General features: G+C 34.3%; 1 non-coding gene across 1 annotated transcript; it reads left to right on the top strand.

Annotated features, from left to right (window-relative positions):
* Window positions 1-12,247: 12,247 nt before the first annotated feature.
* LOC121207347 (small nucleolar RNA R71) lies at window positions 12,248-12,354 on the top strand. Its single transcript, XR_005902438.1, has one exon. It is a non-coding gene; the product is annotated as a small nucleolar RNA R71 (small nucleolar RNA).
* The last annotated feature ends 491 nt before the right edge of the window (window positions 12,355-12,845 follow it).

Below are 12,845 nucleotides of genomic sequence, written 5' to 3'. Positions count from 1 at the left end.
ATGTGGTTAGTTTCTGGAATTCAAAGAAAGGAGAGGTATTACGTACTTCCAAATTCTTATAAATTTTTCGGTATATAGTGTTTACTATATATGTAATAATAATTTCATTATGTAGGATCGTGAGTGAGTTGGAACAAGCAGCAGGCAAAAACAAAAATTTTTGAGATTATGCATAGGAAGAAAGATGGATCTCTTATGACATCCGAAGCTGGAGAAATTATGGTATATTTACTTAAGAAAATTTGATTTATTATAAATATTTATATTGTTTAATTATAATGGTTTAATTTGTCGTTAGTAGTTTTAAATAATGTTAAGTTATGTTGCATTCCTTTTTATTATATATTTCATTTCTAACTCTTTGATTGATTTATTAGGAGAAACTAAAGGAGAAGAAGGTGGAGTATGAAGCGGTTGCTTCGACTGATAGTTCTGTTAATCTTGAGAACATTGATAACAGAATTATTACTGAAGTTTTGGGTCTTGAAAGGTATGGTTGGGTTCGATTTCAAGGATCTGGTGTTACCCTGACCCAATATTTTGGATCTAGCTCCCAGCAATACATGCCTTCCGAGAGTTAAGCTCAAGCTGAAGTTCAGAGGTTAAGAGACTAGATAGCTCAGATGCAAGTGAGCACAGTTGAGCAAATTGCTGAGGTTTAAAGAAAATATGAAGAACTCTAGCAACAACTTAGAGCGGATGTAGCAGCGAAGGAGGCAGAGGCAGCAGCGATGGCAACAGAGCAGAGCAAAAAGTACGATGAGCTCCAGCTACAACTTTAGCATATGATGAAGATGTTTTAGTAGTCGCAAAAGCCGTCATCTTAGACATTTGTTTTCTCGTTGTAAGAATATTTTTAACATTGTCACATTTAACATTATTGTAAGAATATTTTGAGTTATACTTCATTTATTAATTTACATCATATATCTGTTTATTGAATTTGAATTATCATTTAGATTTAATATTTTTGGTTGTATTTTTTATACTACATTTGCTGTTTTTGGTTGGATTTCATGCTATATTTGTTGTTTTTGGTTGGATTTTAATGCAGGAAGGGTTGGATATTGGTGAAAAATGTCTATTACAAATCTACCAAAATTAGATGCATTTGTAACAAAAGCGCTGCTAAAAACCATGACTTTTAGCGGCGATTTTCCCAAAATGCCGCTAAAAGTCGTGCTCTTTTGTGGTGTTTTTTTCAAATAAATGTCGCAAAAATTTGTGGCGTTTCCTATAGCAGCGTTTTTTGCGACGCTTGTGAAAACGCCACAAATAGTTCTAGCGGCACTTTTAAAAAAAATACCGCTAAAAGTCTGTTTTGCTGTAGTGTTTGAAAATTTTAAAAACTTGTAATTTTTAAAATAAGTTATCTTACAAGTGATAAACATATATTTATATATATATATTAAAATTTAAAAGGAATTGGTGTTTTCTTTAGGTTGGAGGGCCGAAATTTAAATTTTTAAAAGGTTTATTGTAATAAAAGTTCATCTTAAAAGGAGTACTATATAAATTTCTAAAAAATAGGGGGTAATGGCCCCCACCTGCCCCCTTATATCAGCCAATAGTGGTAGTGACTGGATTTGAACCATTGAAAGATTGGAAAGGAAGTACTATGAATAAATTTTCAATTTAGATTCCTCAACGTTTTTTTGAAAACGAATAATGACTCACTGATTATCTAAATGTTTAACTAATATTAAGTAGCATTACGTGGTTAGATTGTAGTACGAGAAGACAACTTATATTAATAGAAAACTTAAACACATCTTTAGTCTAATCGAAATTGAACAAATCGATTGAAAGATTAACATGCTGCCTATCAAGTCCAAATGGAAGATACATTGCCTTTGGTATCATAATGGATGACTCCTAGAAAATTAAGACATGAATGTGACTGACTGGATTGATAGTGCATCGAACAAGACCCAAGTAGAATATCCTAGATTCATTTATGAATTTATCCACTTGTGATATTCATAATGCGACTTACCTCAAGTCCGAGTAAATGATTGGCTATGTGTGCTTGACTCGTATACTTTGATGTATTGATAGTTTTTGTTCAATTGATAATAGAGCCGAGAGCTGGTATATAGGTGTAACGTTGGGGATTGTGCAAGTGTACACAGTCATTATCAAGTAATAAGTAAGTATAGAGTTATCATCTCCACATGGATTGTATTTGTGCTAAGTCACTTAATTTATAAAATTATATTAACAATTTGGTAAATAAAAACACAATTTAGTTGATAAGTGATGATTAAAATATATTAGACTAAATGCAATGATCCCTAATGCAAATTAACCTAAGTATGCAAACTATATGAATGAAATAGATTTTAGCAAAATTAAACATAATTTGCAACAATTATAACATAAATAAACTAGGACAATTACTTTAATTAAACTCAACTTATTATCAACATGTTTAATAATATTTAGAAAAACATTCTATGGCAACTCGATCTTTCATGAGTTTGGAAACCACGTTAGGTCCTTTCGGAATCCTTTACTTAGTAAATACACATTTTACTGATCCTTATTTACTAAGGGTTTCTTAGTGTTCGTGCAAGGTAATAGGGATGTGTTGGGTTTGAAACAATTTAATCACACAAATCTAAAAACTATGTAGACAGCATAGCCTGGTTAGGGTTGTTATACAACCTGCAATTTAATCTAGTTAGGATCTAAATTGGGCATGCACATTTCAATTATGCGTCTGCTACTCGTCGTCTGGTTAGGATTGCTTAGCTAATTTAGGTGCATTTCAATCACTTATGAACGAAATATAGACTTGATTTTAATTGAAAACATAATCGATTGAGGCACAAACATTATAAGTATGAATCTAATAAATATTATTTAATCAAAGCAATCATCATAGCTTAAATAAAATTAAGCTAACATTGTTGTAAACAAGAACAAATAACACATAGCAAACATTTTTAAATTAAATTAAAGAAAAGAAAGATTAAACCTAATTCAGAGTGGCTGTCACCCAAGACTCTGACTGACGAGGCTCCTTCATTCCTTTGCTTCGCTCCTTTGTTGATGGCTCTCCAAGGTGGTCGACCAAGGGTTCTTTAAGAGGCTCAAATGCTAAAATATTTATGAAAAGATGATGATAGGCGTGGGGAGAAAAGAAGAATGTTAAGAGAATGAATGAGGAATGAAGGATGAGTGATGAGGGATGAGGGATAAGTAGAAATGTGAGAATGAGGTCTTATTTATAGGTGAGGAGAGGGGGATAGTTTACTAAAAATAGGAGATTTTATCTTTTGAAGCATCTTCCATGGGTGGCCGGCCATAAATTGAGGAAGTTGAGCTGATTTTTACTTGATTTTTGGTCAATTTGAGTGCCACAACAACTCAGGAGTGAGACTCAGTCAAGTGCAAATCTTCAAGTAAATCTTTAATTTCTTCAACTCTTTAAGGACCTTGTGCAATTAAACCAAAAAGTGGTTTATGGACAACCATGTGCAGTTTGATTTTGGGTTGACTTGATCTGTAATTTGGACAGTTTTGTAATCTAGCAAAGCTATTAGACCTGTCCAGAATAAATCAACAAGTTAGAGGACCAAAGAATAAAATTTATTCAATTTAATTAATTAATTTAAAACCCAAATTATTAATGAAATATTTTAAAATGAATTATTAAATATAATTTTATATTTTATTATTTAATTTAATCATGCATGGCCCACTTTATGTCTTAAAAAATATAATTTATTTAAATTAATATAAAATAAGCCATTTATTGCATGAAAACTATATAATAAAGCATAAAATCACATTTTAATAACTTCTATGTCCTAATTTCATATTTTCACATATTTCATTAATTTATTAAACAATTACTTAGTTTTAACAACAATTTTAAGTAAAAAGGTGATAAATGACATAGAAAAAATCCTATATATTTTTCCGTTTACACACCCCCAAACTTAAATCATTGCTCGTCTCGAGTAATGTTCATGCACAGTAAAAGGTCTTGCTAAGGCAAAATTGCTAATTGTGTAAGTAGCATCAATCTTTGTCTCATAATCATGCATTAATAACTTCATGCTTATCAATCTTCTTTATTAACAAGTAATTCATATGCAAACATTCCTTAAGATTATACTAAGCTTCAAAATATGCCAACATGAATCATAGTTTGCGTGTATGTCACAGTCATAGATAACATTCTTCATTCAACATAATTTCCTATCAATCAAGCAAACAATCACAAGGCTTATTTATGATCTTCATATGTTGAACTTAGGACTTCCTCTCCACTAATGTAGGTGACATAATCATCAATCAATAGGTTTTTAATAAGGTTGTAATGGGCTCAGTTAAAGGTAGGGATTTTAAGAGATGGGACATTTCGGTTTTAAAAATCTTAACCTTTAACTCTGTCTTGGTTTTCTCGTAATACAACCTTTTTCTTTAAGTGAACCTTTGGAACACCCCCAAACTTATTTTGAACTCAAACTCATACATTTTTCCTTTTTGGAGACTGAGCAAACTTTTATTCTTTTTTTTTTAAGCTTGAGCACATACATCTTTATGAAAACTTCCTCAAATGTTTGATTACCAAGAAAAATTTAGTTAGGATAGGTGCACAAAATTAGGATAACTTTAAAAGATGGTAATGTGGCTTATAATGTAGGTTCATTGCAATAAACAAACTTTTAAGCTCAAAATTTCAGTTTCAAGGGTCAAATATCATAGGGTTGGCTTGAAAAGGCTTAAACGATCCAAAGAAATAGTGCCTATATCATTTTAGATTTTTATGTCCCTTAGGATTTCGCCTTAAGAAAGTTACTAAGTCAATTCTAAAGATATAAACCTTCATGCATGTCTAACCTCAAAAGAAACTAAGTTTTCATGGCAAACATTATTAAGGCTAAGATCATACAAGCATTCCATTCTTCATGATAACATACTTTCACTCAATAAAATCATCATTCATACTTGCATACAAACTATCTTATTAACAAAACTTTCACTCAATAAAATCATCATTCATACTTGCATACAAACTATCTTATTAACAAAAAAAAACTCTAAACAGTCATTTATTAAAACATACTTATGAAAGAAATGATTGAAACATACTTGAAAAAAAATTTAAAAGTTTGAGCAATTTATTTGCCTTACCCCCTTTAAAAAGAAGCAATGTCTTCATTGCAAGAACAAAGTAATAAATGAAAACTGAAAACCAGGTAGGGTTGTAAAGAAAGAGAGGTGAGTCATTAAGACTGCTTAAATACCAAGTCTTTCCTAATAACCCAATCCTAGACATGTTCATTCCCATTACCATATCACTTAGTCTTTTTCTTTCTAAAGAAGTGTTAAGTTTATTCATGCTTGCTATGTTTTATTCTGCAGAAATTAAATCCTAATTACGAAAGAAATAAATTCCTAAGGACCTAAAAATAAATAAATAATAAGAGAAAAGTCCCCCTTTTTATTTTCTTGACTTATTCCCCTTGTCTTTTTTAGCTCCGTCTCCACTTGCATCGTCAGTATCTTCCGTCCATGTCTCAAAGATAGCAGCTGGGAACTCAGGAACAAAAGTATTAGAGATATTCTTAAAAGAACTTCAAATTGAGTTATCTCTAATTTTTGCATATTTCCAGTAAGTTTGTTGTTAATTGTGCACGAACTTGCACATATCCATCAAAATTGAAAATTCCAAGTTCTTTGCAGCACTTGCAGAAGTCGGCATAGGACTTGCAGATTCAGGTTCAACACTTAGCTTGACTGGTTCTTCTTCTGGCTCAACCTTTGGTTCAGGGTTTTCAAATACTTCAACTGGTTTAAGACTGTTCGGTTCCTTATCATATTCTTCCTCTTCAGTGTTTGTAACTAAATTAGCTTTAGTCTCAGTTTCATTTGTTGACTCCTCGGTATCTGGCTCAGTTGGCTCTTTTTGCTCGCCTTGATTCAGCTCATGCACCCTTTCTACTAACCTTTCAAGATGATAAGTTTAAATGCACCCTTGAACATATCACCCCTTCAGATTTGCTTGTGTTTTAACACGGGCCCTTAAGCAAAGTGAAGTGATTAATGATGGGAATTAAGCACTTCCTACCTTCTTTTTAGCACAATCATGATTCTTCTTGAGGATAACTTTCCTAATATTAATGAACTTTTCTGTCAAGATTACATATAACAAGAGAATCTGTTCCATCGAGATGGTGGAACTATGTGCGATAGCCATAAAATTATAGTGAACAAAATAAAACCACGCCTTTGCTACTAGTTTTAGGTATTCTTTTCAGCAAGAATGGCTCCCATACTTTCTTATAATCCATTGGGATCCTGGATTTGTCACAACATCAAGCACTTGTTGAAAAAATCCCAATTGATATTGTTCATCATAGGGTAGTACTCATCTTCTTCAATATCAGGTAACTTAAACAAATCATTGATGGGCTTATAAATAAGAGGTACCTTTTTCTTTTGAACGATGCCTCAGTAGCATCTTGCATAGTCAAACTAGCATAGAATTCTCGAACTAGTTCATCATCGGGAAGTGAACGAGCATCACAAAATCGTTCCCACTTGAGAGCATTGATTTTCTTTCTAATTGGCACAGGAACAACCATTAAATCATTACTCTTCAAGTTAAAGCCTTTTTACGACATCGTAGGTTGATGCTTGAAAATTGAATCAAATCTCTCTTTCACTTCTTCATCGATCAAAATCGGGTTTTCAGGAGTAGTCTTTGATGATCTAGTTCTTTTTCGATATATGATATCTTTTCCCAAAAATTCGGCAAAGTTTCTGGTTACTGGGGAAGAAGAGAAATCAGCAAGTGGGTAGAACTTGCTACAACAAAAATCGTGTGACGGCAAGGATGGTGATTCGATAATCTTTTTGCGGCGGCAATAGGAATTTTGGAAAAAAAGGGAAAGAGAACTAGGGTTTCCTTCGGGATTTAAGGTTGACGCCACAAAAGAGAGTTTTAGGGATTTTTAGGGTGTAAGCAAATTGCTTTGATGGATATGAAAATTAATGGAATGGAGAGGGGTTTATATAGGGAAAAATTAGGGCAACATGTAGCAAAAAATTAGCTACATTAGGGTTACTTGGCGGGCAAGTAATGGGAGTGGCGGCAATAGGTATGGATTTTTCCCTCCTTTATGCTGTCTTGGGCCTCAAATTCAAACTGTTTTATCTTAAGAAAAAAAACTGATTAGTACTTGGGCCAAATTTGACGCCCTTTTAAAATTTAAACAAAAAAAATGAAACTTAAAAATTTTAAATCTTAATTAGAAAATTTCTTCTTAACAAATTACATTAAATTAATTCCTAGGAAAGGTTGGAGGGGTCACAACGGTCCCGCTTAAGTTTCAATCTCCTTAGACAGAATTAATTAAATGTAATAAGCAAAGAAAATAAGTTCTAATTATTTATTTATTTACAAAACGAGTTCATGAAAAATCAAGGATCTGTTAATTTAAATGAGGGTTCAAGTTGCTCAACTTCACCATCCCAATAATGTTTGAGACATTGGCCATTGATTTTAAATGTACCTCCGTAATTGTCATATAATTCAATAGCTCCATAAGGATACACTCGGTAGATGGTATAGGGTCCTTTCCATCGGGATTTAAGCTTCCTATGAAATAACTTAAACCTTGAATTAAACAACAAAACCTTTTGACCTTCTTTAACCTCGCGAGGTTGTATATGACTATCATGCCATCTTTTTTTATCTTTCTTTACACATTTTGGCATTCTCATAGGAAAACAACCTCAGCTCCTCCAACTTATCAAGTTGTAACATCCTTCTCTTATCGGCTTGCTTAAGATCAAAGTTCAACTACTTCGAAGCCTAGTAATCTCTATTCTCAAACTCTAATGCAAATGACATGCCTTCCTAAAAATTAACAGATAAGGAGTCATTCCTAACGGTGTTTTAAATGCTGTTCGATAGGCCCATAATGCATCATCGAGCCTCCGAGACCAATCTTTTTTGATAGGGCGTACTACCTTTTGAAGGATAGCTTTGATTTCACGATTCACTCTCTCAACTTGCCCATTGGACTGGGGTGATAGATAGTAGCAATCTTGTGCTTCACATCATATTTATCAAGCAACCACATAAGCCATTTGTTTACAAAGTGAGAACCTTCATCACTAATAATAGCTCTTGGTGTCCCAAATCGTGTAAACACATGCTTATGCAGAAATCGCATGACTACCTTAGCATCATTTGTAGGGTATGCTTCAGCTTCAACCCACTTGGATACATAGTCCACAGCAACTAAGATGTTTTTGTTCCCATACGAAGAAGGAAATGGGCTTAAGAAGTCAATGCCCCATATGTCGAATAATTCAATCTCCAAAATGTTTGTCAAGAGCATCTCATTCCCCCTTGATATATTTTCGGTCCTTTGGCATTTATCACAGTTCTCCACATAAGCATAAGCATCTTTAAATAGCGTAGGCTAAAAGAAACCTGCTTGCTAAATCTTTGCTGCAATACGCAAACTACCAAAGTGTCCCCCACTTGGAGATGAATGGCAATGATACAAGATCTCAACAATCTCACTTTCAGCTACACAGTTTCGGATTATATTTTTTGCACATTTTTTAAACAAAAATGGATCCTCCTAAAAATAATACCAACTATTATGAAGGAATTTTTTCCTTTCTTGGTATGTCATTTCTCGAGGAATTATTCTACATGCAAGATAATTGGCAAAATCGGCAAACCAAGGTGTTTTATGAATTCAATTTACCTCAAATATTTGCTCATCTGGGAAATTTTCGTTGATAGGCACACATGATCGAGTTCCCTCATCTTGTTCCAACCTCGACAGATGATCAGCTATTTGATTTTCGACACCTTTTCTATCTTGGATCTCAAGGTAAAATTCTTGAAGTAATAGTATCCAATGAATTCGCCTCGATTTCGCATCTTTCTTTGTGAGTAAGTATTTAATGGTCGCATGGTCAGTAAATACTGTAACTTTGGTATCTATAAGATATGAGCGAAATTTGTCAAAAGTAAAAACTATAGCAAAGATTCTTTTTCGGTTACCATATAATTGAGTTGGGCTCCCATCAAAGTTCTACTTGCATAGTAAATAGGGTGAAACACTTTGTTTCTTCTTTGACTCATCACAACTTCAACAACATAATCACTTGCATTGCACATCAACTCAAAAGGTGAGTTCCAATCAGGTGTAATGATTATTGGGGCTGAGATTAACCGTTTTTTTAGATCTTCAAAAGCTTCTAAACATGCTTTGTTGAAATCAAACACTGTATCTTTCTCTAACAACAAACACAACTGTTTAGAAATTTTTCAGAAATCTCTGACAAATCTTTGGTAAAAATCGGCATGGCCTAAGAAACTTTTGACTCCTTTCACATTCATTAGGACCAGTAATCTTTCAATTACGTCTACTTTTGCTTTATCGACTTCAATTACTCTCTTTGAGATTTTATGTCCTAAGACAATCCCTTCCTTGACCATAAAATGACATTTTTCCCAGTTAAGGACAAGATTCTTCTCTTCTCATCTCTTTAGTACCTTGGCCAAATTACTCAAACAAATATCATAAGTGTTACCAAAAACAAAAAAAAAATCATCCATGAAAACCTTAACAAAATTTGCAACCATATCAGTGAATATTGCCATCATGTATCACTAAAAGGTTGCAGGTGCATTGCATAAACCCAAAGGCATTCGCCTAAGAGAAAACGTACCATATGGACAAGTAAATGTTGTTTTATGTTGGTCTCCCAGGGCTACAACTATTTGGTAATATCCCGAATAACCATCTAAAAAATAATAGAATCCATTACTTGCCAGTCGATCTAACATCTGATCCATAAAAGGCAACGAAAAATGGTCCTTCTGAGTGGTTTTGTTCAATTTTCTATAATCAATATAGATTCTCCAACTAGTAACAGTTCTAGTTGGAATTAACTCGTTACGCTCATTTTCGACAATCGTGATTCCACCTTTCTTCGGCACACACTGTACTGGACTTACCCACGAACTATCTAAAATAGGATAGATGATTCCTACATCTAACTATTTGATCACTTCCTTTCTCACAACTTCTTTTGTAATAGGATTGAGCCTCCTTTGCCCATCAATTTGAGCTCTTTCACCTTCTTCCAAAATAGTTTTGTGCATGCAAAAAGAAGGGTTTATACCTCGAATATCAACTATAGTCCAGCCAATTACTTTCTTAAATTTCTTTAGAACAACAATTAGTTACTCCTCTTGATCTTTCGTCAGTTCTGCTGAAATAATCACAGGAAAAATAGAATAATCACCTAAATAAACGTATTTCAAATAGAAAGGAAGTACCTTTAGTTTGATTTTAGATGGTTCTTCGATTGACAACTTGGGCTGCACAAATTCTCTAACTTCTAACTCCAATGCTTCAAACCGTGTGGATTGAATAAAATTTCTCGGATTAGCTTCCATCAAAGTTATGTTTTCTTCACCTTCTTCATCCACCAAAGGGTCAAGATCTAAGGCTTTCTCCAATGGATCTTCTTCAAAATTGCTTTCCATAGAAACCAAGGTTTTTACCTCTTCCATAACTGAACACTCTTCTGTCAGATCGGGAAATTTCATTGCTTTAAGAATGTTAAAGGTTACCTGATCATCTTGAGCTCGCATGGTGAGTTCACCTTTCTGCACATCAATTAACATTTTTCCCGTGGCTAAGAAAGGTCTCCCAAGGATGATCAGCACTTCTTTATCTACTTCAAAATCTAAGACAATAAAATCAGCAGGAAAAATAAATTTATTAACTCTTACCAAAACATTCTCGATCTTTCCCTCAGGATATGCTAAAGATCGATCCGCTAGCTGAAGCGTCACAGTTGTAGGTCTTACTTCACCTATCCCTAATATCTTGAAAATAGACTTAGGCATCAAGTTGATACTTGCTCCTAAATCACACAAAGCTTTACCACAGTAAGATTCACCAATGTTACAGGGTATAGTAAAGCTTCCCGGGTCTTTCAATTTCGGTGGCAGTTTGTTCTGCAGGAATACACTGCACTCCTTTGTCAAAGCAACAATCTCATACTCACTAAGTCATTTTTTCTTGGACAGTATATCCTTCATAAACTTCACATAATTTTTCATTTGTTCTAAAGCCTCCACCAATGGAATATTGATGTGTAACTGCTTCAGAACATCCAAAAACTTCTTGAATTGCACCTCCTGTTTCTGCTCGTGTGGCTGTAATCTTTACGGATATGGAGGTGATGGAACTTTTGGTTGAACCGGACAACTTTTTTGAGTAGGTAAATCTACATCCAACGAAGATGTTAAAGTATCTAAATTCACTGAGTTAGGATTTACCTTGTCAGTCTTTACAGATTCTGATTCCTTTGGTATAGGAATTTCAATAGCTGGTTGATTCTTCTCAATGGGCTTATCTTCGACATCAATCAATTAGGGTTCTAGAATTTTATCACTTCACAATGCCACTGCCTTGATATGTTCTTTACCCAAATTTCTTGGATTCTCAGTATCGCTCAGCAAGGTTCCTTACGATCTATTATGAAGCTTTGTAGCTAACTGACCCATGTGGTTTTCCAAATTTTTCAGTGTGGCTACTTGACTTTGGATCAAAGAGACATTCTTTGCCATGCACGCTTTCAACAAGTTCTCCAAACTATTTGATGCCTCAGCTTGAGGTAGTTTTGGAGCTTGCTGATTAAACCTTGAGATTGGTTGAGCCTATGCTGCAATGAGTTATGGTTCGGTCCATTTCCTTAGTTACTCCAAGAAAAGTTAGGATGATTATGCCATGAAGGATTATAGAAGTTAGACTGGGGTCCTTGTCCACTCCTATTTTGATATTGATTCCCTTCATAGTACATTGACTCAGGATTTGATGGACAATTCTCAAAAGAATGACCTTCCCCAAAGTACATACAGGAAACTACTTCGTACGGACTTGGTGGCTGAGCTGCAAAATTATTAGTACTATTAGCGGTAAACTATTTTAACATAGAGAAAATAGACGATACCTGAGTTGATAACGAAGTGAGGGTGTCAACTTCATGAACTCCGGCTACACGTCTTCCTAAAGCTATTCGATTTGTTGGCCATTGATAGTTATTACTTGCGACCCTCTCAATGATTTCATAAGCCTTATTATAAGACTTAGACAAAATTACACCATTCGCAGAAGCAGCTACTATCAATATTGTATGTGCATTGAGACCATTATAGAATGTCTCCAATTGGATACAATGAGGAATCCCATGATGATGACACTTATGCAATAACTCCTTGAATCGCTCCCAAGCCTTATACAAAGACTCGTCATCCAATTGTTAGAAGGTTGTGATCTCATTCCTCAACTTAGTGTTTTTGCTAGTCGGGAAATACTTAACCAAAAATCTCTCTACTAATTCTTGCCATGTAGTTATGGAACTTGGTGGCAATGAATTGAGCCATACTCGTGCTCGATCTCGTAACGAGTATGAAAACAACTTTAACCTCAGTGCTTCTTCATTCACACCAGCTATCTTGAATGAATCACTCACCTTTGTAAACAATCGAAGGTGGAGATGTGGATCTTTTGTGGGCATACCACTGAATTGGCCCACCGTTTTGATCATTTGAAACATCACTGCTTTCAATTCAAATTAGGTTGCCTCAATATCTGGCCTTCTAATTCTTGGGTTTAACTCACTGAAAAGTGGCACAGCATATTGTCTGATGCATCGATCCCTATCATCGGCAATGAGGATAAGATTTTGTACATGATCAGCTTCATTACCTTGGTCTTGATTTTGATTTCCAAGGTCCATCTCGACTTGTCTTTGAGCTATTCATTCACGTTTTATTTGTC

Source organism: Gossypium hirsutum, chromosome A09, assembly GCF_007990345.1.
Source record: "Gossypium hirsutum isolate 1008001.06 chromosome A09, Gossypium_hirsutum_v2.1, whole genome shotgun sequence".
Taxonomy (NCBI): Eukaryota; Viridiplantae; Streptophyta; class Magnoliopsida; order Malvales; family Malvaceae; genus Gossypium; species Gossypium hirsutum.
Note: the sequence above shows the minus strand (reverse complement) of the source record. Positions and strands in the feature narration are given on the sequence as shown.